At 50.7% G+C, this 5,547-nt stretch overlaps 2 non-coding genes across 2 annotated transcripts; both read right to left on the bottom strand.

Moving 5' to 3' along the window:
- Nucleotides 1-819: 819 nt before the first annotated feature.
- LOC137925051 (5.8S ribosomal RNA) lies at nt 820-976 on the bottom strand. Its single transcript, XR_011107634.1, has one exon. It is a non-coding gene; the product is annotated as a 5.8S ribosomal RNA (ribosomal RNA).
- An 816-nt stretch (nt 977-1,792) lies between these two features.
- LOC137925064 (small subunit ribosomal RNA) lies at nt 1,793-3,696 on the bottom strand. The gene has a single exon (XR_011107646.1). It is a non-coding gene; the product is annotated as a small subunit ribosomal RNA (ribosomal RNA).
- Between the last annotated feature and the right edge of the window lie 1,851 nt (nt 3,697-5,547).

Genomic DNA, 5,547 nt, shown 5'->3' with positions numbered 1-5,547 from the left:
GACACGCATACGCGAGCGCGAGTACTTTTCGTTAGCGATCGATCGTCCGGCCCTTTCGGTATCGGTCCGTATCGATACGATAATATAACGTTCGCACTGGAACGACGACGCGTATCACCGACATAATACGGATGCGTAGCGACGACGAGCGGTGAACTCTCTCGCATCGGGCTAGGCGCGCGCGCACATGAACATCACGTAATGTTTACTTACATATGTTTGTGTGTGCGTTACGCTTGCCGCGCAAGAAAACATTCACCGCCTGCCGGTCGCATCCGTCGGAGACGCGTCGTCTGTGCTTCCGATATATTTTATTATATCGTATACACGAACCGATGAGCTCGGACGAAGACCGCACTACGAAGACTCGCGTCTTAGCGATGCGTGTAATCTTTTCACACTCGTTTCATATTCAATACAATTCGATATATTTAAACGGACCGTAAACGCGCTCCGCGCGTACGCGGACGTGAGGGGTGCAGCACCCCGCCGTCCGTCGTCCGTCGCGAAGAACGTTCAACGGAAACCGTCAATTGTTCGAAAGAGCGCGCGCCCGCTCGCCCGCGCGCGGTAGTGCGGCAGCGGCAGCGCGACGACAGCGACGGCGGATAGTGAGAGAGAGAGAGAGTGAGAGCCGCGGCGGCGCGGACGAGAGACTCTTATTAGAGATCGTCCCATCGCACCGTCCGCGAGCTCGTTCATCACCCCCCACCAACCCGCCGCCGCCGCGTCGCGCGTCACCGCCGCGCGCATCGACCGGCGCGAGCGCACGTAGCGCGCGTTCTACACCGAACAGTGTGGTTTTTATATTTTAACAGCCGGCCCTCAGACAGGAGTGGTCCTGGATATTTCTCCACGGACCGCAATGTGCGTTCGAAATGTCGATGTTCAAATGTGTCCTGCAGTTCACACTATGACGCGCAGTTAACTGCGTTCTTCATCGACCCGCGAGCCAAGTGATCCACCGTCCAGGGTAATGGTTTTTTCTTAATGTTGTTATTACTTACGGTAGCGGCCTACGGCTCTCGCCGTCGGCCACTTGATTGTCCGTTTTTATGTATTAACGTCGAAAGTTGGTCGAATTCATGTGCGCCGAGGCGTTCATAAAGAAACGGCACCGAAAAAGCTTAACGCCCCGACGCGAATCCTTTAGAATGATGAACGACGACGACCCGCGCACCCCCCAACGAGCTGGCGTGACGCACGACATTGTCATCTTTCTAACCGCTTAAATTTCGTTTTGTATAGCGCCAACCGACAATAAAGGGCCTGAGCTAGGCAGTGGGGATTTTCACCGCTTCGAACGCTCCGTTTGGTATGCCCCGGTCGGCGCTCGTCTCTCGGCGTTTTTCCGCCACCCGGCCGCTTCGACGGCGGCGGAGGCAGCGGCGGCGGTAGCACTTTCGACGAATGCCACCACCGCCACCGGCCACCGCCACGGCGCCGTCGCCGCTGCGCCGTTAGGCGTAATAGACGCTAGAGACAATTATTTCACATTTTATTTTTTATACATATATACAAACACGCACACACACACGCACGCACACGCGCGCGCGCTCGTCCGCATTAGATACGAACAGCAGCGCGCGCGCGTACGTACATATATATGTATATATGTCGTATATATATATCATTATGGATGTATTACATATATATATGTGTAAACACGGTATGTACGAAGTCGTCGTCGTCGTCGTCGTCGTCGTCGTCGCAACAGCAACAACAGCAACAGCAACAGCGGCGCAACAACGTTCGTGAACATATCACGCGTCTCGCACACATACACACACGTTAATGATCCTTCCGCAGGTTCCCCTACGGAAACCTTGTTACGACTTTTACTTCCTCTAAATGATCAAGTTTGGTCAACTTCCCAGCAACGCCGACGGCCGTGAAGCCACCGCGTGTCGGTCCGAAGACCTCACTAAATCATTCAATCGGTAGTAGCGACGGGCGGTGTGTACAAAGGGCAGGGACGTAATCAACGCGAGCTTATGACTCGCGCTTACTAGGAATTCCTCGTTTATGGGGGATAATTGCAAACCCCAATCCCCAGCACGAAGGAGTTTCAACGGGTTGCCCGGGCCTCTAGGCCAGGGAGAACATGCTGATTCCTTCAGTGTAGCGCGCGTGCGGCCCAGGACATCTAAGGGCATCACAGACCTGTTATTGCTCAATCTCGTGCGGCTCGAAGCCGCCGGTCCCTCTAAGAAGAATTTTAATACGTCGCCAGTGAGTTGCGCCACCGGAGCGGCGCACACCTAAATGACGACGCCTATTTAGCAGGCTAGAGTCTCGTTCGTTACCGGAATTAACCAGACAAATCGCTCCACCAACTAAGAACGGCCATGCACCACCACCCACCGAATCAAGAAAGAGCTGTTAATCTGTCAATCCTTCCGGTGTCCGGGCCTGGTGAGATTTCCCGTGTTGAGTCAAATTAAGCCGCAGGCTCCACTCCTGGTGGTGCCCTTCCGTCAATTCCTTTAAGTTTCAGCTTTGCAACCATACTCCCCCCGGAGTCCAAAATCTTTGGTTTCCCGGAAGCTGCCCGCCGAGCCATCGTAGTAACGTCGGCGGATCGCTAGATGACATATTTACGGTTAGAACTAGGGCGGTATCTAATCGCCTTCGAACCTCTAACTTTCGTTCTTGATTGATGAAAACACCTTTGGCAAATGCTTTCGCTGATGTTCGTCTTGCGACGATCCAAGAATTTCACCTCTAACGTCGCAATACGAATGCCCCCAGTTATCCCTATTAATCATTACCTCGGAGTTCTGAAAACCAACAAAATAGAACCGAGATCATATTCTATTATTCCATGCACGAAATATTCAAGCAGCATTTTGAGCCCGCTTTGAGCACTCTAATTTGTTCAAAGTAAAATTGTCGGCCCATCTCGACACTCACCGAAGAGCACCGCGATAGGATTTTGATATTGAACCGCCGTTTTACCGACGGCTCACCGACGATATGCTCCGCAGACGTGTCAGTATCACCGCGGATGCGGTGCACCGACAGCGCGGCGCACAAATGCAACTACGAGCTTTTTAACCGCAACAATTTTAGTATACGCTATTGGAGCTGGAGTTACCGCGGCTGCTGGCACCAGACTTGCCCTCCAATTGTTCCTCGTTAAAATATTTAAAGTGTACTCATTCCGATTACGAGGCCTCGTAAGAGTCCCGTATCGTTATTTTTCGTCACTACCTCCCCGTGCCGGGAGTGGGTAATTTGCGCGCCTGCTGCCTTCCTTGGATGTGGTAGCCGTTTCTCAGGCTCCCTCTCCGGAATCGAACCCTGATTCCCCGTTACCCGTGACAACCATGGTAGTCGCAGAAACTACCATCGAAAGTTGATAAGGCAGACATTTGAAAGATGCGTCGCCGGTGCTGGACCATGCGATCGGCAAAAGTTATCCAGATTCATCAAAATTAACGACTTCGGACGCGAGGCCCTCCGTCGATTGGTTTTGATCTAATAAAAGCACTCATCCCATCACTGGTCAGAGTTCTGATTGCATGTATTAGCTCTAGAATTACCACAGTTATCCAAGTAACCGAGGTAAGATCTAAGGAACCAAAACTGATATATTGAGCCATTCGCGGTATCGCCTTAATACGGCTTGCACTGAGACATGCATGGCTTAATCTTTGAGACAAGCATATAACTACTGGCAGGATCAACCAGGGAGCTAGCTAGTAGAGCTAACACACACCAACACCGCACATACGAGAGATATGAGGGTGATGATGATATGATAGACGTGTGACAAGCGACGCGTCGGACGTTCGAAACGCCGTGACGCGCCGGTGCCTAGGTAGCTTTTTGCGTGCGTGCGTGCGTGCGTGCGTATTTATTACAATACACACACAACACCACACCGCAACAACAAAATGAATTCGTTTTTCTATCTGTTCACGGAGGAAAATGTATATCTCAACACTCGCCTCGCGTTCGTCCAGATTTACTTTGGACGCGGCATCGCGTCCGATTCATCGGAACGTTCTTTGACGAGACACATACAAATCTTCACTTTTATAAAATATCGTTTCGCAAAACGAACAATGACCGATTTCCAGCCCGGTTTTAGAGAGATCCGAAATCCTTGATTTATATATCATGATCGACCGTCGCGCGACTAGCGCGCGACGAGCTCGTTGATGCGATGCGTTAAGGGCCGCCCCGAAGTCGACTCGGGAGCCCAACGCCGTTCGCGTTAATTAAACGAGACGTTCTCTTACGCCTTCCGCTCTTACATAACGGAGACGTCGTCCGACACAGTTTACGGTGTGTTGTTGTGGGGAGATGATCCCCTTTTTCTTCCCTCCTCCGCCGCCGCTGTGTCGTTCGTGCGTTTGTCGGTTATAGAAGTTTCAGTTTCGGGCGTTCTCGTTGGTGGCGCGCGTTGTTTGTGTATCGGTGTTATTAGTTTTGTTCGATTCGCGCGCGTTTTCTAAGAATAATTTTTAAATTTTTTTTTTTTTTTATAAAAAAAAAAAAAAAAACTAAATCTAAAAAAAACGCAATCTCCGCAAACAAACTAACACCACCACCACACACACACACACCCCACCAACCAAAAAAACACACTCCACACTCCACAACCACCAACAAACAAAACAAAACAGAAGAGCATCGGAGAGAACTCGATTCGGCCGACCGGCGCGTCTCGCGCCAGTCCCATGTATATGCGGGAACGACTGTATGCGTCTCCGCGTAGCGCTATAGAGCGTTCGCGTATCGATTGCATACCACCGATCTACATATCTATATCTGACCCTGATCTCGATGTCATCGTCGTCGTCATCATCATCATCATCATCATCATCATCATCATCATCATCATCATCATCATCGTTCGACCCGATCGCGGATTGCGCGTAGCCAGCCGCCGATGCGTTCGCGTATCGATTTCTGAAAACGACAGAGTCCGGTCCCGTTCGCGTATCGATGCATAAATTTCGTGCTGATGACGATCGCACTCTTTCATACGCGATGTCGACTGAGACAAAGAAAGGTGTCGTCGTCGTCGTCGTCGTCGTCGTCGTCGTCGTCGTCGTCGTCGAGACGGTAGCGGTCCGTAATAAAGATCGTGCGGCCCGGCCTCGGGGTGCGGATAGTCACTCGGGCGTTCGCGTATCGATTTCGGAAAACGACAGAGTCCGGTCCCGTTCGTGTATCGATTTTCTAACGTGATATCGTCCTGATTCCGTGTGTTAAAATTACGATTAATGTCGATGCTAAAACTTTACTATCTTCAATATCGTCATCGTCATCATCGTCATCATCGTCATCATCGTCATCATCGTCATCATCATCATCACGTTGGGCACAAGCAGTGGAACGTTTAAACGCATCGTCGTCGGTCCATTCGCGGTCAAATTATTTATATCCAGTATTAAAATTATTGTATTGATTGATTGTGTGTTTCGTTACGGACGTGCCGCGCCTCGCGACTATTGTTATCGATCGCCGTTACCGAGCTCGTCATGATATTTATGCGTGCGGCGCATCGATTGAGATATATGTAAATAAGAGTGA

Source organism: Battus philenor, unplaced genomic scaffold (assembly GCF_028537555.1).
Source record: "Battus philenor isolate CCGP_79_NKW_IND1 unplaced genomic scaffold, ilBatPhil1.0.hap1 SCAF_25, whole genome shotgun sequence".
Taxonomy (NCBI): Eukaryota; Metazoa; Arthropoda; class Insecta; order Lepidoptera; family Papilionidae; genus Battus; species Battus philenor.
The sequence above is the reverse complement of the archived record's forward strand: the minus strand, read 5'-3'. Positions and strand labels throughout refer to the sequence as shown.